Here is a 20,774-nt window from a genome sequence, read left to right as displayed (position 1 = left end):
GCTTGGTTTTGGTAGAGGGGAACAGACATACACAAAAGGAACAAATAAATAAGATCATCTCAGATTATGGTAAATGCTGTGAAGAATAAAAAGCAGGATGATGTAATAAAGAGTGGCTGTGGGCAAAGGGCATGGTAATTGATTGGATAGGAAAGGCTTCTCTGAGGAAATGACATTTAAGCTGAGACCTGACCACCAAGAAAGGGCCAGTGTTGTGGGCAGAGGGTACAGTAAATGCAAAGGCCCTGAGGCAGAAATGAACGTGGTGCATCTGAGGGACAGCAGGGTGGTCAATAGGACTAAAACTGAAGCAGAGGAGAGTGCTAAGAGATAAGGTTAGAGCAGATCAGGAGCCAGCTCATGTGGAGCTTACACTGGGCCATGGTAAGGAGGCTGGATTTTATTCTAAATGCAGTGGAAGGCCATTTGGATATTTTTCAGCAGGGGAACAATGAGATCTGATTTGCCTTTTAAAAAGATTACTCCTAATCCTGCCATCCCCTTGCCCAAACACATCAGTGCAAGTGCTCAAGCGCACGCACCCAGTTTCTCTTAGGAGCGTTACCATTTTCCAGCTCTCTGTCATGTGTGACTCTCTCCCCACCCCAGTTCAATCTGTTGCCAATCTGCCTCTAGTGTTTCTGAAGCTCAACCTCTCTTTGCATTTCCACTGCCATCACCCCAATTCCAGTCCTTAGCCCTTTGCTCCAGAAATACCTTAGCAGCACTCTCACTGGTCTTCCGGACTCTCATCTGTCCTTTCTGCAACCCACCCCACATACCACAGCAAATAAATCTTCCCAAACTAAAGATTTGCTTACATCATTCTCTGCTCGAGAACTTTCAATGATTCCCCACTGCCCACGAAACGAAATTGCAGTTCTCAAACCCAGTGTTCGAGATCCTCCAGCATGTATCCTGAACTGCGCCTCTCTCTATACTTCCCTCTTATGCTTTGGCCAAACTGGTCTACTTGCTCTTCTCAGAACATGCCTTGCTTTTATTTATGTGGTTTCCTGGGTCTGAACGGATGTTTCCTCCAGTTGCATCTGTTGAGATCTATATTGCTCTATCCCTGGAGTCGAATGATATCATCTCCATGATGATTTCCCTGTTCTTTCTGACTAGATGTGAACCTCCCACAGGATTTTCTGAACCTTTTTAAAGGATGTATTATGCTGTTCTTATATACAGCTATCTGCATATGTGTCTTACTCCTCTACTAAATGATTAGTTCCTTGAGGATGATGACTGAAGCTTACTCATTTTTTATGCTTGTTAGTCCCGAGCAGAGAACATAGCATGTAGGACATGGTTAATAAATATTTGTTGAATGAATGAATGAACAAATGAATAAATAGACAAATAGACCTAAAATTCCTCTTTAGGCAGCATTGCTCCGTGAGATGATTTTAGAAAATTATGAATAATCGTAAGAGGGAATAAGAAAAAGGGTCTAGCCCTTTCGTCTTCACTATGGCATCTAAGGGCTCCCGGGAAACACAAATAAGCATGGAAATAGGCTTCCATTGTTTTACATGGAATGGATGTCAGAAAAAGTCACTTGGGAGTTGCTGAAAATTATGCACTGTGTTAACAGTGCCCTAGGACATAGATTCCATGTCTGGGGCTCCCCACTACCCACAGTCCTTCAGTCCCCAAGGTAGGTTTATAGGAAATAATGTAGAACCATTTCCCTTAGCAATTAATTTTGAGTTGAGCAGTTCCTTTGCAGAAAAAAAGATAAAAGTTTCATTTAATTCCCTAATTCTTCACTGCAGTGTTAGCATTCCAGAAAGACTGAATTAGTGTGTTGGGGTTTACCTCAATCAATTGTGAGTTCATTTACTTAAGTGACTCTGCTTTGGACGAGAGGTACTGAATGAACTTCATGGAGAAAAGACCTCTATGTAGAAAATGGGTATATTTGCTGGGGAAGCAAGAAGGCAATCTTTCCTCACTACTATCTTTCGTCTCATGCACTGACTTTGACTGTCTTTATGAAAGGTGATAACTGGATGTTCTTGTTTTTTATTTTTTTTTTAAGATTTTATTTATTTATTTGAGAGAGAAAGCGCTTGTGTGCAAGCAGGGGGAGAGAGAAAGGGAGAAGCAGACTCTCCGCTGAGCAGGGAGCCCAATGCGGGGCTCGATCCCAGGACCCTGGGATCATGAGCTGAGCCGAAGGCAGATGCTTAACCAACTGAGCCACTCAGGTGCCCCATCCTTGTTGTTTTTTAAGCTATACATATTGTTAGTACATTGTTTCATTGCAAACCATCTGTTATTAATTATGGCTGAGAATTGTGAAGCTCTCATGAAACAATGGTACCTGTTTTCATTACTTCTTACTAGTTAACAAGACTCCTCCTGGAAGATTAAGGGATACACCAAAGATCTGTCTCTCAGTGAAAAAGAAACGTGGCAGTTGATACTTCCTCAGATGGCTTACCTCACCCTGGTCTGCTGCCCCTAGTGGATCCCATCCATGCCAACACACCTTCTCGCCTACCAACAAGCTGGATACCAGTTGTGGTTTGAGCAGCAGGGGTAATTCCCTGTATCATTTATGTTGTTTTTCTTTCCTTTTTAAACTTCACAGTAGTAATTTATTCTGAAATATGAAGTCCTGGTAGCATGTCCTAAGGAAGGGAGTGAAAGCAAGCCTTTCTAACTCTGGTTTCGTGTGTGTGTGTGTCTGTGTGTGTGACTTTATTACCAAGAGTTTAGGTAAACAGTTTTTTACCAGCATCTTAAAATCTGTTTTCTTTGCACCTAGTTCCTCACCTGCAGGACCCAATTACTCAAATTGCCCAGAAGGTCCAGGAAATCTTTTTCAAACACTACTTTTATATCTTTTCTAAGAGAGGTCCATGGGAAGGTGAGGGTGTAAGTCCTATCCCTAGAGAGGGAGTGAGGTATCCATGCTCTTGCCTGTGGTTCTCCAGAAGGAGGGAGAGAATGCATTTCTATTATATTTGTCTCTTTGAGGTCAGAAGTGCTCTCCTGTAACTCATGAAAATCAGGTAATATTTGCATCTCTGGATCCCAGCAAAGTAATTCACAATGGGTACAGCCACACAGAGCGGATGGAATGGGAAAACCTGTGTGCAAATCTCAGTTCCACTCCTAGCAAACAGGCAATCCCAGGCAAGTTACCTCCCCAGTGAGGCTCAGTTTACCCAGCTATAAAAGAGGAGCAGTATTATCCATCCAGGTTATGTGGGATGGTGTATGTGAAGCACCTGATATTCTTCCAGACAAGATAGAGACATATGGGGGGCACAATGGAAAAATGTGATGGATTGGTACCTCAACAACTAAAATGATTTCCTATGACTTCCCAAAGGGCTCTGTCCTTGGCCCTGTCCTGCTCAATTTGTCAAATGGTGATTTAGTGAAAGCTATAGAAAACATTTTTAAATGTTTTCGTTTATGGGTGTTACAAAATTAGGAGTCATGACCACCAAATGCAAACAAACAAAAAGCCAAAGTAAAAAAATGCTCAAAATGTCAATTCTAACAAAATGAACTTTAAAAGTGACCAAAGCAGGACAACTTAAGTTCAACATATAAATCACAAGAGTCCAGGTTGCCTACATAGCAGCATGTGTTTAAAAAAAAAAAAAAAAGGAGGAAGAGAGGAGACTAAGGAAGGAGAAATCGCAGTGGGGAGGAGAGGCTACATTTCTCTGATGAAGTGCTGGAAAAATCAGATGTACTTGCAGGTAGTACCAAGAGAAGTATAGTACCTAAAGCAAGGGAGGTGATCGTTCTCTATTCCTGTGGAGCAAAATGATCAATTCTGAATGCCTCTCTGAAAAGGAACGCAGAGAAACAGAGGTGCATTCAGTATAGTGGCCAGAGAGAAAAATTTCTAGACCGTGTCCTATAAAGAACTCAGAATGTTCAACTTGGAGAAAAGAAGACTTAGAGGGACCCTCATAGCTGTTTCAGATATGGGAAAGGCCACAAGGGGTTAAGACAGTGAGACCAACTCTATATTTCCACAGACAGAACCAGGACTAGGTTCTGGACTAGGTGCTCACAACAGGTGCACCCAACTGCCCGAGTGATCAAGTGATCCTCCCGCTGGTGATTCTCAGAGGCCGCGTGGCTCTTTGGGGGAGTTTTATCATCAAGGGTTCAAGGACCAGATGGAAGACTGGCTGGAGGAACTCAAATTTTCCTTCTACCCTTAGAAATCCATGGCCATCATTGACCCCAGTGTCGCTCACAGTTTCCCCTGAGGAAACATCTTTGGGAGATAGGTCCAAAGGTAAAGGCTTTTAGAATATAATGTTTTTATTTTTTATTTTAAAAAATCACAGGGCACCTGGGTGGCTCAGGTAGTGATCTCCAGGTCCTGGGATCAAGCCAGCTCAGCAGGGAGTCTGCTTCTCCCTCCCCCTGCCTCTCCCCCTGCTCATGCTCTCTCTCTCTCAAATGAATAAATAAAATATTGGAAAAAATATTTTAAAAAATCTGGGTTTTGGGGCAAGCACTGACTTTAATCAGTGGCACAAGAATATGAGATGGGGACTGGATTTGGAGACACCAATTTGGGTCAAATTCCAGCTCTGACACTTACCAGCTATTTGGCTTCACTTTCTTCATCTGGCAGTATTAATAATACTTACTTCAAGGGTTGTTGGGAGGATTAAATGAGATACCATATCGCATTGATAAGATGGGTATTTTTTCACATTTCGCAAATCAAGATGCCTTTTACCGTTGGTAAAATTTAATTAGGAGTGTTATTTTTTTCTTTCATAGTGGCACATAAAGTAATACAGGTCTTACAAAAATCAATGGCAACTTATATTCAAAGGAATATGATAACATATATTAAATACTTAGCATAATGACTGGCACACAAGGAGTGCTCAATGTCATGTTAATTCCCTTCTTCCTTTGCTAGACAACAGCTTCATAACCTCTCAAGAAACAGGGAGGTCCTCAAGAATTAATAATTGGAACTGGTCTACAGATTCTCACAATGGAAAATTAATGAGAAGGTTCTACATCCTATGGAGCATTATTTCTATTCTACACACACACACACATTCTCTCTCTATACTTTATACAAATAGTTACATATTTGTATAAAGATATATATTCTTTTTTTTTTTTTTTAAAGATTTTATTTATTTATTTGAGAGAGAGAGAGCATGAGAGGGGGAGGGTCAGAGGGAGAAGCAGACTCCCTGCCGAGCAGAGAGCCTGATGCGGGACTCGATCCCGGGACTCCAGGATCATGACCTGAGCCGAAGGCAGTCGCTTAACCAACTGAGCCACCCAGGCGCCCCGATATATATTCTTTATCATCCCATTTCCTGTGGTCATGTGAACTTTCTATAATTTTTTTTTAATATTTTATTTATTTATTTGACAGAGAGAGAGAGACAGTGAGAGAGGGAACACAAGCAGGGGGAGCGGGAGAGGGAGAAGCAGGCTTCCCGCCGAGCAGGGAACCCGATGCGGGGCTCGATCCCAGGACCCCGGGATCATGACCTGAGCCGAAGGCAGGCGCTTAACGACTGAGCCACCCAGGCGCCCCAACTTTCTATAATTTTCCAACTTTGCTTACTGAGTCTATTTTGGTTCCAACATTTATTGAGCACAAGGCTAAATGTTTTGCTTACTTTATCTTAGGAAAGAGAACAACCCTGCCATCACCAGCAGTCTACCACCATCTTCCAAACCAATCACCTACCACAGAATGTCTTCGTCAACTTTAATATCCTTCGGATCTGCCTTCTTTCCTCTTCTGGTGCTCAATTCAAGATGCTTTACTTTGTCCCAAGAATCATTTAATAAACCCTATGCTCCAATGATATGTCAGTAAGGGAAATTTTTTCATGACCTGGCTGGCCCTGCACCTAATCACCAGAGAGGTTTTTGTAGTCAGATACTGTGGTGTAAGTGTGGATTTTTCCTAAGGACATATCTTGTCTTTTATAAAATGTCATCAAGCATGTTTGTCTCAATGTTATTTTGTGTTATTGAGTTACCCAGGTTAATTACGTATACACAAAATCCAATTCTTTATAGCTGCCCTACATTTAAATATTAATGGTATGCATTATTTTTTTATTTTTTATTGTTATGTTAATCACCATTCACTACATCATTAGTTTGGTACACATTATTTTACCTTATATTAATATTAGAAATTCACTTGCTAGCTCTTCCTCTCTCTCTCCCTAAACTAACTTCTGGACAGTTGATTGCTGCTTCGTACTCCCAGCAGCAGATGTTCAGTGGCAAAGTTGAGTTTTATTTCTGTTGGTATGGCTAGTCGGCCAATTAGTTGACATTTATTGAGGGATCACTATATACCCATCACTGTGCTGGATTCTGGGACTATAACTAGAAAGATAAATGCTAGACCTTCAAGGCATTCGTCTTCTAGGCCAGACATGGAACAGAAGCCATACCGAGCAGAAGCTCTCTTAAGTGACCGACACTTAACTGATTAATCTGTGGCCTCCCTTCTCCCTGTAAATGTAAAGACATAAGGCCCATGATGCAGGGTGATCATAGCCAGTGGGAGGCTCCTCTAGGATGCCTGCACTCTGCTATTCCCACAGTGGAGTTGTCTGCTCACCGGAAGTCAGAGTGTTTGTTCCCCAAATTCACTGTTTGTTCCCCAAAACAATAATCATTGTTATTACACAATTTAATTAAGCTTACTTAAAGTAAGGAAGGTGAATAAAGAAGAGAGAAGTTGTGTCTACAAAGATCTAAGGTGAGTGTTTGGGAAAGGCACATTAAGGTGAGTTACTAAAAACACATGCTATTGATATATGTGTAGGAGAGCCACCTGTAAAACATCATAAAAAATCTGGAAAAATCCAATTGCCTCACAGAATGTCTTTAAGATCTTGCTCCATTTTAAAGAAACAAAGACAAAATGATTGCAAAACCTCGGAGGTGTGGCTTATATGAGAAATAGGACGCAGAGCTCTAATGGGAGGCTTGAAACTCAAAAGACAAGCAAGGCCTTGGCCTTACATCAAAAACTTGAGGTATGTTTTAAGTTGAAATAAAAGCTTAAGGAATGATTCCATCGTTTTGTATGATTCCTGCTTTAGCTAACTTGTTCAACTAAATCACCAACTATTAATTGCATAGGGTATAAGGATTTCTACTGTTAACATAAAGTATGTTAAAAGCTACTATACAGGGTACTAAGGCAGACAAAATGACTCCTTTCAGGGGAAGAGAGGGCTTAAGACAGGCTCCATGGAGGAGGTGAGTCCTGAATTGTTTGCCAAAGGGTAGAGTAAGAGTTTCGAGAGAATTAAGAAAAGGCCAGTCACTCCCCAGGGAAGGGATCAGTATAGTCACATAATTCAGTTTTCTAGACTTTGTCAATCAACCCAGAGGCAAGAAAATGCAGGTCTGACTCTATTCAGCCATTACTATGTGTCCTTAAGCAAGTTGTCTGTGCCTCAGTGTCCTCTTCTAGAAAATGAAGACAACTGCCATCTACACCTCACAGGGCTGTTGTGAAAATTACAGGAGATGACCTTTAAATGATCATGCATTGATAAAAACATGTCAAAATTATCTTAAGTCTTTCTGGGAGCAAGGGGGTAGGATGGACGGTCTGTGGATGATCCTGGAGATGAAGTGTAGCATGCCTCTTTTAAAATCTCCTGCCATGAACATAAAACGTAGAAAGTTCAAGAGAAGGGAAGGTGTGATATAAGCTCCCAGGTGCCAGGAGCCATGTCTGCCCTTGAGACCAACAAGCCAAATGGGAAACCAGTGCTCAGTATCAAACGTCGCGGCTCACCCACCACTTCCAATGAGTTCATTTTGTCCTCTCAACAAACCCATAAAATAAATATCACTACTATCTCCATCTTACAGATGAAGGAACTGGGTCTCATAGAAGTCAAGCTTATCACTCAAGGTTGGACAGAGAATGGGGGCTAGAACTCTGGTCAACTAATTCCAAACTCTGTGAGCTTCCCAACACCCCTGGCTGCCTTTCTCATGGGTCATTTAGTTCACAAATCCTGAGCTGCAATGTCTTGCGTTTGTTCATTTGTTAAAACTTTTCATAGGACAGGATGCTGCCACTAATAGCTGAAATGAGGGTTGGAGATTATCAGGGATTTCAATTATCCTGCCTATCTCTGACCTCCATTACCAAGGATAATCTGAAGCTAGCTTTAGCAATTTTCTGAAACTTTCATTAATTTTAAATAAATTTATACAATGTCATTCCCCCCATCCAAATTAAAATGTCCTTGTCTTTTCAGTTTCTCATTATATCCCTTGCATGTCTTAGAGACAGTCTGTTGTTTTTCTCTAGATCCTTTGTATTTCTGCTTTGTTTTCTTTGAAATGAAAGGACCCAATGCCGAATTCTGATTTTAAGGTGAAGTCGTAACATCAATGTATATCATTAAAATGTTTTATTGTAATTACAGAAATAGTCAATGCCAAATTATGTGCACTATATTATTTTCTGCATCATTCTTTATCCCATTCTCAAAGTTAATACAGCCTATTATATCTCATTCATTCTTCTGCCTGCCTCGGCACAGCAAGCAGATGTCTCCATTGAGCAATCCACAATGAATCCGAGATCTTTTTCCTGAGCACTTACAAGTAGAGTAATTCAGAGCCCATCAGTGAGTATGAGCTGTTTCAATTGTTCCTTCCAGTGTACATTAGCTTGCACTTGTCTACATAAAATTTCAAAGAATCATAGATATTACAGATGGAAAAGACCAGTTAGTTTAGCGGGCCTGCCCACCCTGCCAGCAAAAGCAAGCATGGAAGTAATTCTATCAGTTCATGATATTTTAATATGTTTATTAATAATAATTACAATTACTGTTTATATTACATGGTTTCTTTCATCCTTAAATCAGCTAAAAGCCTTTTGTTTTTAAAGCAACCTTTCTTTTCCAAAAAGGAAGCAGAGCTCAGACATCAATGTTACCATATGCAAAGCCAGTCCAATGAAACCCAGAATTCAATTCAGTTTAGTTCAGTGAACATCTCTGAGCACCAACTACTTGTAGGAAAGGGGCCATGTTGGGTGTTTAGAGGGATCCACAGGTGAACTGAACCTAAAGCCCCGCCTTCTTGTTCACCACCTATTAAGGGATTTGTGATAGTGAACATGTATAGCTATTATGATCATGCCAAGAAAAGAACTAGTTAACACGGACAGACACCATGGGGATGGAGAGATTCCTCAGGCTCTAGGAATTGAGAAAGACTTTGTGAGGAAAGTGACATTTGAGCCAGGCGTTGAAGGGAGGTTGAGCATAATGTCCATCAACACAGTTTGGAAAAAAGGGGACGTAAGCAAAGAACCAAACCAAAACAAGGGATCTTGGCTAGATTTCTACTTAACACCGCAAAGATGAGTTTGTGCGTTATCATTCAAGTGGACAAAATCTGTGAGCAGATGTCTACAGGCCTCCTGAAACAGGATGAGTAACCTCTCATGGAAACTCAGTTTAATTCACAACTTAAATAACAATCGAACACATAGATTACCAATCATGAATATACTTATGAAGACAAGGCGGAATGTTTTAAATTGGGACTGCTCAAAACAAAGCAATTTTTTTTTCAGAAGACCTGGTATTGTATGTAAGAAAAACTGGGAACCCCCAGTCACAGACTAAAATCTCCAATCCAGATTTTAAATGGATAAATGACCCACTTGCCAGTACCTTAGTACTACTTAACACCACGCAGTACAACCAAAAGCTGATGCTGGTGTACCATTGGGCCACTTGAAGGACTTGTAGGTTCTTGTTGGATTGCTGGGCAATTATAGATCCTCAACCTAGAATGCATAGAAAACAGGATTCCATTTTGTGGCTCCTTCAATACAGACACATGTAAGTGCAGGCCAGGAAAATGCAAATATATGCTTATGATTAATAAGGGTAGATATTTCTCCACATTTGGTCAAAGAACCCAATCTTTGAAAATACTATTAACTGTCTATCTATTACCACAATAACTAGCTACTTCATAACCCCCTTAATAAAACCATTGGTATGAAGAAGAAGGAAACTACAGAAGGCTTCTTGTTCTTCTGTGTTTGTCCCCTCAAAGACCATTGCAAATGTTGTCTCCTGCATGAAGCTTTCCCCAGTGCCTTCTACCACCATTCCCTTTGCCAGCAAATTAACTGTTCTCTCTCTTGACTACCCCAGTTCTTTGCTCCATTGCTCTGAGCTTTATTAGTTGTGTGAACATCTATCTCTTTCCACCAGAAGGAAAGAACCTTAAAGGTAGGAATTCAGCCTTACTTGCCTTGCATTCCCACAATGCCAAGTTCATTTTTCATTGCCTGACACAGAGTAGACATTCAACATGTCTTGTTAAATCATTTCATCAGGTCTAAGAGCCCCTATTTTTTATGTATTGTAATTATTAAAATTTTTTTCTTTGTACCCTTTCCAAAATTTGCCCTTGTCTGTCTAGTCATGGCATTCAGATTCAGATGCAGCATGAGCACACGTGTGCCTACCGCTATCTGTCGTTCAGTCAGCGTGGACCTGTGGTAGTGAACTACAAAAGCACTGTCCAGCACAAGACCCGGATCTTGATACAGTCACATTCTCATTCATCCACTACGTGACTTGGGAAAACTTTGGAGTGAGCCAGACCTAAGTTCCCACAGGCTTACACACAACTTCTGATTGTCACTTACTAGTTGTATGGCTTTGGGCAAGTTAAACTCTCTAGACCTCAGTTTCCTTAACTATGAGATGAAAACATAAGTAGCACATAGCTTGGTTTAAATAAGACAACACCTGAAAGGGTTCAACTCAGTGTTCTGCACTTAGCACATACTCAAGTAAGTACTAACATTGTAGCCTTGTTCATAAAGTGGAAATAATAATACAAGTCCTGCAGGATTCTTACATGAAATACATGATATAGCAAGCAAAATTTTACCCCACACATTGTTCAGTCAATGTTTCCTTCCTTCCTGTGTGCTAGAATAATTGCTACAATTGACTGAGCACCTCTTACGTCCTAGGTAATGTGTACCAGTCACTTTAAATATATTATGCCATCTAATTTAATTCTTATAATAAGCTATTGAAATAATAATCATTATCCCTATTTTACAGATGAGTAAATTGAGTTTCAGAGAGAATAAATAACCAGCCCAAGGTCACATCACTAGTTCATGACAGACTGTTCCAGAAGCTAAACAGGGATCAAGAACAGAATAGGAAGCAGAGAAAGAAAATACAGGCGGGAAGAATAAGCAGAGACTCCCTAAGAAGCTTAGTATTCCTATTTATCCCCATCCTGGTCCCCAGTTTGGGGATTATGCTTGCTTTTTAAACCAGCCTCCGGGGACCTGAGAAAATATACTCTCACTTTCACTATTCATACACTCCTGCTTTTTCATAAATGCATGAAATGATGTCACTCATCTAAGAACTAAATCTAACACATTTCCCTCCCCTAATTTCTTTGCTGGTTATAAATTTGCTATTTGTTCCCACAGTCTTCATATCTCCGTTATATAAGTGTCAAACATGAAACATTTTAATTTTTAATAATCTGGTTATCCTTAATTTCTTATATTTCCATAATGGACTTATATTAGATATGTCAAATACATTTGTTGCCACCTACATGAAAGGGAAGATGCCCTTCCATAGTTCCTACTAAAAGGCAACCCAGTTTTATACCAAGTAACAACCCCTCCACCACCGCCCACAACCCCCTGGGCTCGAGGTGTATGTCTGACCCTTGGGCAAGGCTGGTTAGGGACCTAGAAGAATGGCAATGAAAAGAGGAGTTGGGTTATTGGATTCTTTCTTGGGTATCTGAATTAGGAAAATCTGAGAGAATGAAGGAATTATCAGGGGAAATTACAAATGAAAGGATGTAAGGAAAGAAGACATGAAGAGGAAACAAAGGGAGGAGGGTGGAGAGGGTAGGGTTCTGGACATGGCAGTCTTGGCAAGTCAAAGAAGCAACACCAGGTGTAAGCAAAAGCTCTGAGATTGAGAGAGGTTACTCAGAGCCCAGCTAGAAGACCAAACCAGCACGTAGCCAAAGGAGCCCAAGTAAAGCAACACACAGTGAGAGAACAAGTTTGATATAGCAGAAGAGGTTGCTCCTAGAGCTACCTCGGGACCTGAAAGACTTCCAGTTCTAATTTCAGGTTCCATCTGTGAGCATCCTCACAGTGAATGCCGCTTTCCTGGAGGAAACCACAGTGAGTCAGTTCTTTGCAACCAGAAGGCCTTTTCTAGAGGGGTCAGCACTTAAAACCTTTTTTAGAAAATGAAGATTCAATTGTATTGTCCCCTTCTTTGTTTCAGGTGGGTCACAGCTGCAGACTCCTGAAGACAGGCATTCACCATCCTACCCTCTGATAGTCCAGACTCTCTCAAAGATGTCTTTATTTTCCCTGTTTCTGAGGTAGAAGAAACTTCTCTTATTCAGCCACTACCTAAATATCAACGCAAACTTCACCACTCATTTATCACCCATGATCCTCTGACATAAAAAATACACTCTTAGATACAGGAACCACAAGGCCCAAGAATGAGAAAGAGGACTTAGAAGTTTTAGGGGAGAAAATCCGAGCATACGAGAAGGAAAGACTCAGGGATATTCAAAATACTTTGTATGTAGGATTTACTCTTTGCCAAGGGGGAGAAGGGTGAATATCTTAACAGAAGAAATTTCCTTTTTTAACGTGGGACATAAGGTTGTGTAATTTGAGATTTTTACCTGTCATTCTTTTTGTATTTAGTTAAATTTCTTAATAAGCTACATTTCATTGTGAGCTGTTTATTCACTTGACAGCAATTATTAACCACCTGCTCTGTTTCACCCTGTGCTAGGCCGTGGGGGTACAAAAACTAAAGACGGTCCCAAACCTTGAAGGAGCTACAGCCCAGAGCAGGAGGCAGCCAATTGCAGCACCGTGTGGTAAGGGCCACATAAGCATTCACCCAGCCCAGGAGGTGGAGGAACAGAGATAGGGTCTAAGAAGCTTCCCAGAAGAAATACCCAGGATAAGTCTTGAAGGAGCAGCAGGAGATGGCTTGGAAAAGATGAGACAGAAGGATGTCCAAGCAAAGGTAGAAGCCCGGGCATTAGCACAGATGCTAAAACCCTGCATTCTTTAGACTATGGTTGACTTAGGGGCGCCTGGGAGGCTCAGTCGGTTAAGCGTCTGCCTTCAGCTCAGGTCATGATCCCAGGGTCCTGGGATCGAGCCCCGCATCGGGCTCCCTGCTCTGCGGGAAGCCTGCTTCTCCCTCTCCCTCTGCCTGCCGCTCTGCCTACTTGTGATCCCTCTGTGTGTGTGTGTGTGTGTGTGTGTCAAATAAAGAAATAAAAATAAAATCTTTAAAAAAAGACTATGGTTGACTTTAACACCCCAGTATATCATGGACTTCTATACAATAAACTACCAATCCAGGCATCTTTAGAAAAGGCAAGTATGCCCTTGACCCACATTCAAAAAGTTCCTTATTCACACACCTTAAGCAAAATTTTTCTCCTCAACCATACACTAACTACACAAGCCCCAATGATAACAGAAAGTCCAGTGTATCTAGTATTAGACAAGATAAAGCGACCTCAAGGTTCCCAAGTTTCTCCTCCGAGCAAATGATGGCTTGGCTTCTTTCAGCTGCCATTACTGTTAATTTTGAGTTTGTGTATTTATTTTTCAAGGAAAAGAATGATTATGGTTTTCATGGAAATTACTAAAGTTCTCAAAGCTTTTTTTTTTCCTGAGAATTTTTTTATTATGTTAATCCCCATACATTACATCATTAGTTTTAGATGAAGTGTTCCATGATTCATTGTTTGCGCATAACACCCAGTGCTCCATGCAGAACGTGCCCTCTTTAATACCCATCACCAGGCTAACCCATTCTCCCACCCCCATCCCCTCTAGAACCCTCAGTTTGTTTTTCAGAGTCCATTGTCTCTCCTGGTTTGTCTCCCTCTCCGATTCCCCCCCTTCATTCTTCCCCTCCTGCTATCTTCTTTTTTTTTTTCTTAACATATATTGCATTATTTGTTTCAGAGGTACAGATCTGTGATTCAACAGTCTTGCACAATTCACAGTGCTATGGTGAGCACTGTGAATTGTCCAAAGCTTTTGATTAGAGGCATTTTGAATCTTTAAGTGAATAACATAAAAATACTTTTTTTAAAAGTTTTTTATTTTAATTCTAGTATAGTTAACACACAACATAAAAATACTTTTGATAATTACTTAGATCATTAAAAGTTAGATTAGCAACAATATATAGCATATATAGAACATGATTTCCTTTTCCTGTAAGTTTGGCACTCACCAATAATCACATTTCACATATTTCTATAGAATATATTCTTATGTTCAAAAAAACTTGCTGGTATATCATTTCACAAACCTGTTCATGTTTTCCCATCTATAAAGTCAATATATTGCTCTTGTGTAGTTACTTCTTAGGATTTTATGAAGTTAAGCAAGATATCCAATGACAGGAATTTTAAGCAACCAAGAATAAAGGAATAGTATAAGTCAAAAAATTATTATATATGGTCTTCCAAATTCCCTCCTCCAGTTATAAAGTAATTATATCTTACATACTTTTTTTTTGCAGACAGAAATAAGACCAATTCAAAGAAAGTCAGTGGTTTGCTAATCTCAAAGCAGCCTTCAATTTGTCTCCCTTGCTATAAGCCAGATGATATTAGTAAAACATGGTAGAAGATCTTACTCTGGATTCTGAAAATTACATTAAGAGCTACCACGTGCAATTTTAAAATGGTATCTTTTCAAAGATTTAACCAGTTTCAAGTGAATAGTGCTTGGAATTACTCATACAAAACATGCTTAATAAAAACATCATTCACTCTCCAACCTGTCTGTCTCACTCCTGGCCACGTTTCAGAAGCAGTTTATCACTCACATCCTGAAGGTATATTACATATATATATATCACACATCATATCAGCAAGTCTTCGGCAATATCCTTCAGGAGTTGCATATCATAAAGATCGTCATAGCCCTGTCATCCCCCAAAGCATAGTGTTTAACACATAGCATGTATCATCAGCACTACAGTTGCTTAAACTGGTCCCTTGCACCCTCAAAACAATATGTAAGCCCACAGTACAAAAAGGAATAGCACAATTTCTATGAGAAAGCAGTAAGAACAGTGAAGCTAAGAGATGTACCCAGGGCCCATCCATTTTGAATTCATACTTATTATACATGAAGATGTGCATTCAAAACAGCCTATTCTTTTGAAAATGGTTCTTTAGTCCCCTTGCACATGTGCCTGCATGCTGACTGGCCAATTCTCTTCAAATCCATAAATTAAAACCCCACTTTTGCCTATTGTGCTTTTCACTTCAAAATGTCAACATAGTTGGGATATATAGGAATGAATGCCATTATATCCACAAAACTCACAACATCTCCCCTTTGGGAACCACAGTTCTCGAATTGGGCTTTGTATAAGGGGATCAAAAGACCAGATCCATGGAACATTCTATTCACAGAATTAGAGAAAGACAGAATAACAGGAAGGAAACAGAAGTGAGGTAGCCCAGCCCCTCATTCTTACAGGGGTACAGAGGAGCAGAATGGGGAGTCCTAGGTCACAGAATGGCAAAACCAAAACCAGAAGCTGGTCCAATGCACTTGTATAAAACACGTAATGATTCAATTAGAATTGGGGACTCTTCTTTTTAAATCAACATTCTAAATCTGAAGTCTTTAAAGAAAGGAAGTAAATTTGGCTGGAATATCAATGGTGACTGCCTCACTTCTTTGCTTCTCATCTCTTGAAGAGATTGGCCTAACAGGGAGATTTAATCAGCAAGCCATCCTGCCCCTTATTTTCTTGTGAGTCCTTGGGTGAGTCACATAACCTTACTCAAATATAACAGAAGGATAACGGTATTACTTAATTCACAGGGCTATTATAAGAGAGGACTGAGCAGATATTTTAAAGTGCATTAAAATGTCAAGGCTTAAAAGAAATGGAGAAGATTTCCATTTTACATCTTATATTTATGTCTCTTGGGACACACACACACACACACACAAATTCCCTTCACTAGAGCTGCAGGCAAAAGCAGTATTTGTAATAAAGAAGTCTGGAGAATGTCCCACATGTTGTGTTGGTTTTAACCTTCGGCAGGACTAGGGGCTCTCACACTCTTATTTACACGCAGAACCCACATCATGCACCTTTTAAAATGTGATCAATCTTCATTTTTACTCCCCTAGAGTTAGGGATGACCTGATCACCGCTGTCTAGCTCCCCAGTTCTGTTAAATTTCTTCCTCAACCAGATCCTTGTTTTATCCACATCTTAGCTCCCCACTTGGCTCACTCCTCTCTTTAGATTACTCTTCGGAAGCTGGAGCCGACTCAGATTACCTCCCCCAGAGGCAGCGCCCCAGTGAGTAACACATTGCGGGGCGGGCAGAGTGTGTCGGAAGTGATCAAATACTTGCAAATGAAGTCATACGGCTCACAGGAGAAGGCAGTGGCCACAGGTGCCAAATGCAGATGACGATGGCAAGCTCTGGGTAGGGCTGTCGCTACAACGTAGGCCAGCTGGTACTTCACTGCGTAACAACGTTGGGTGCATAGAAATGACTCGTATTTTGCTCATCACACGACTTGTGTAGGTTCCCAAAGTATAGGCACCCAACCAATGATTTATGTGTGGGTGGGCATGTCTGTCTTCCTTTTAAACTACTAAATTAGTCTAAAAAAAAAAAGATAGATTGACACCACTGAAGACAACCCTCCTCTGAGTACTAGAGAAACACACAATGTAGAAAATGGTGATACAAGTGTGAACACAGTCTGCTTGCATGGAAACGACAGGCATTTCCACCATACGTTCTTTCCACCCAAGACCAAAATGGGGATGGCGGATGCTCCTACTTTGGGAGATCAAACCGGTAAGATTTTAACAACCCAACCAAGATGGGACTATGGTAAGATGAAGAGGCTGTAAAATTTTGTTTCCTTTATAAACATGTGCCCTTGTTAGGAGGAATTGGAAAAAGCCATTTCATTACACTATTGTCTTTGGAATTTCAAGATGACTGTGATAACGGTGGAGTTTCCTGCAGCTGAGTGTTTCATATCAACTGGGGAAACTAAGGAGTAAGTGAAATGAGACAAGAGCCTCACTAACCACATGTCTTTTGCAACGCCCAGTAGAGTTTCACAGTGTGCAGAGGCTAGAGCTGATGTGAACCACGGAGATGACTGCTCCAGGGACCAACTCACAAGGAGTGGGGAGTTAGTTAAGAGTACAAGCGTTAATAGATACTACTTGTGTTTCTGTTGCATTGTGTGAAGAAGGGGGGTGCTTTTTACTGTCTTTGGAAACACTGGGCCGCTCTAGGAATAGGAATGCCTCCACTGGAATGGGAGTTGGCTGGGGGGAGAACTCAGGCAAGGGAAAAGGACAGCTAGCTTATGTCCAGTTACAAATTTAGGGCAATTACTTGTACAACTTTATGCTCTGACCTATTATAGTGTCTGCATGCTGTTCAGTATAAGTTATCGTTATCATAATTGCCAATTTAACCATGTGGTTAATGTTGATTACACCACCAAGACTACACGCTCCCTGAGAGCAAGGGCGCGTCTGCCTTAGTTTTTCCTGTGTCCTCAGCGCCCAGCACGGTGCCTGGTGCCTAGTTAATGCCCCCGCAGTATTACTTGAATCAACAAGTGAACACAGGAATGAATTCACGCGCACTCACGCTGTGACGCGCAGTGGCCCTGTTTGCTCCACGTGCCATGAGCAGGGCTGAATGTACTGCTATCGTCCGGCACAGCAAGCAGGTTCCAAAAGCTGCCTGTCCTTCTGGCAGGCCCAAGTGCTGGGCTGTACAAGATCAAGTGTGGCGGCCAGGTAAGGTTGCTGGCGTGACAGCCCTCAGGGCACTCCGAACCCCAGGGTGTGGTCCAGATGCTTCACTGAGCCCCTCAGGTCACTGCTGATCTTTCCAGGGCTTCAGTGTCCTCATTTAGAACTTGATGAATAACCTTTCTTGTCCCTTGCAGTTCTGAAATTCTAACATTTTAGGAAGATATCTGGAACCTGAAATCTTGCCAAAGACAAACCATGGTAAGATCTGCCTAAAAGTAGGGGAAAAAATTAAGTTTTAAAATACGAAGTTCAGTTCTATTCCCACAAAACATTATATGTGTGTGTGTGTGGAGGGTGATTCTTGCCAGATCCAGGCCAATTAGTATCTTTCCTTCATCCTTTCTCACACCCAGAAGTCAGGTTCTCCAGGCCTCGAAGGGAAGAACATAAATATTCTCCACCAGGGCTGGCCCCTTGCTTCAATCTCTAGCTTCACAGGGAGTCAGTATGATAAACATTTGCAGGTAGAATGGAAGGAGACACAGCCTCCTAGACTTTTGCAGATTTTTTTGGACACCTAGCAGAGTCACAGAAAGCCTCGAATTAGGTAAGAAAGCGAAATTCCCCCAGAGAATTCAAAGAGAGCTACAACTGAAAGCCTTGAAGCAATCGCCGTGTAAGAAGAGAAGAAAGGAAATCCACAGTTCAAGAAAATAAGCAGACATTTTTTTTCTTTAAAAAAAATTTAAAGATGAGTATTAAGCACTGATTTTAGCCTTCTATTCCCACCTCTCAAGATGTCACTTTAAAAAGCAAAAGGTTTTATCCACAAAACCGCCAGTGAGTAAACAGCCTTCACATTCTTACCCTCACACACACAGTAAGATATTTACTCTCTGATAAACAGCAATTGTAAATAAATCTCATTTAATCTCTAAAAGCCACAATAAAAATCTTTAACCTCCGAGGTAGAGTTTACAGATGTGTCTAGAAGCCCTGCTAGCACCAGGAAACACAAGGTCTTGAATAAACTACTATAACAGGAGGCACATTTTCTCTCTCAAGCATCTTACATTGACCTTCTTTTAAACAAAATATGTACAAGGGAGGAGGAAAGGGGAAAACCCAACCCCTCCCACCCCATTCTCTGTACAAATCGGCCAATAAATCTAACGAAAAGACACAAGAGAAAAGGACAGAAGCCAACAGGTGGAAAAAGGCTTTTTGTTTCCTTAGAAATGCTCAGACACTTGATCTGTGTTCCCCGGTTTTGGGTTGTTTTTTTTTTTTTTTGTCTCAGGGTGTCTTTAATGATGGTTTGATGATGATGATGATGATGACCAAGAATAATGATAACACTTCTACTTGGTGATTCCACAGTGTTTCTAGCTTCAAGATTTCTCCATGCCTTTTAGACCTGACGATCTGTTCTGTTTCACCAAATCCCAGGCAGAGACATGCAGCATCCCCTCTCAGCTCTTTGGATTGTACAGACAGGGAAACTGAGGCACCCCCCTCCCAACCCCTCTCCCACAGCTCCTTTACAGTATCTACCACCAGAGAAATCCCTGAGACTGGAAAAGTTTCTGGATTGTCTTGCGGCAGAGTTCTCTTGCTCTCCCACCTCGCCTGCCTTGCTGCTCTGCCTCGGGAGTCTGGGCTCGGGTGATAAGGACTGGGGTTCCTCCCCTTCACGAGGCGCGCCAGGGCAGTGTGGGGGAAGTCCACACACACACACACACACACACACACACACGCACACGCACACGCACACACACCCTCGCACACACGGAGCTCGATGCAGTCTCTGCAAGCACTCAGCAGAGCCCCAGCCGGCCCTTGCTCAGCCTGAGAACCACCGCTCCAAGCTTGCAAGGCCTCCTTGGGCTCCAGGCTGGGCTGCTCTGAACGAGGGCTCTGCCCTTCTCTCCCTCTTTCAGGCTTCCCTCTCTTTTCCTCTCTCCCTCTCTCTCTCTCTTTTTCCCCTCACACCTCCACCCTCAGACCCTCCTCCCAGCCCTCTCCATCCACCCCTTCTCCCCCACCAACCCAGAGGCACAGATCGTGTTACTGGGGTTCCCTAGAAAGAGGGGCCATCCCCAGCCCCGCGCGCCTTGCAAGACTTGCAGGGGCAAGGCGAGAGCTCCAACGGCAGGACCCCAGCGCTCCTCCTGAGCAGCGCAGGAATGAGACCCCCACTTCCAGGCACGGGCGAACGAGCCTGCCACAGAAGAAGGAATTGTTAGGGCTCTTACCTTTTTTATGAGGAGAAATTCTGGAGAATCATTTCAGAAACTGAGGGGGGAAAGTGAATGAAGACAAAAAAGACCCTTTTCCTGCAATCCCTGGCCTCCTGGTATCAAGACACTAGGACAACATCAAAGCAACTTAGGGGGAACACTTTAGGGGCCTATTGTCTGCTCTGGTCTGATCTGTTTTTCTTCTGACTCCCCCTCTTGCTGCGGTGACACTTGGTACGGCCCAGGCATTCATGCCAAGTAGCTTTCACACATGGAAGCTTGTCTCAAGCAATTGCTGACAAGCCACAAACAAGACATTCTCCCTCCCTTCTCGGTGCCCCCCCCCACTCCTCCCCCTCCACCTTTTCCTCCTCCCCCCTTGTCTCCCCTCCTCCTTTCTTCTGAATGCAAACTAAAACTCTCCAGTGACAGGCAGGCTTGCAGGCTTGGCCTAGCTGCGCACGCAGACACACACACACACACACACACACGCGAGCACACTCTCTCTCTCTCTCTCCTCTCTCTCTCTCTCTCTGTCTCTCCTCTCTCTCTCTCTCACGCAAGCAGCTCAGCTAGTTGCTGCACTGGTGGAGTTAAGAGACAGGAAAAAGCCTAGGCTGAGTTGGGGGCAGGGAGAGAAAGAGAGAGGGAG

General features: G+C 42.0%; 1 protein-coding gene across 1 annotated transcript in view; it reads right to left on the bottom strand.

Annotated features, from left to right (window-relative positions):
- The window catches only part of BCL9 (BCL9 transcription coactivator), an 81,930-nt gene extending 61,510 nt beyond the window's left edge, over positions 1 to 20,420 (bottom strand). The window contains exon 1 of the mRNA XM_034989843.1: positions 20,138 to 20,420. The gene's annotated coding sequence lies outside the window, so the exon portion shown is untranslated. The remainder of the gene's footprint in view (positions 1 to 20,137) is intronic.
- Between the last annotated feature and the right edge of the window lie 354 nt (positions 20,421 to 20,774).

This window comes from Mirounga leonina, unplaced genomic scaffold (assembly GCF_011800145.1).
Source record: "Mirounga leonina isolate KUSES-001 unplaced genomic scaffold, KU_Mleo_1.0 Mir_493, whole genome shotgun sequence".
NCBI classification, from domain to species: Eukaryota; Metazoa; Chordata; class Mammalia; order Carnivora; family Phocidae; genus Mirounga; species Mirounga leonina.
Note: the sequence above shows the minus strand (reverse complement) of the source record. Positions and strands in the feature narration are given on the sequence as shown.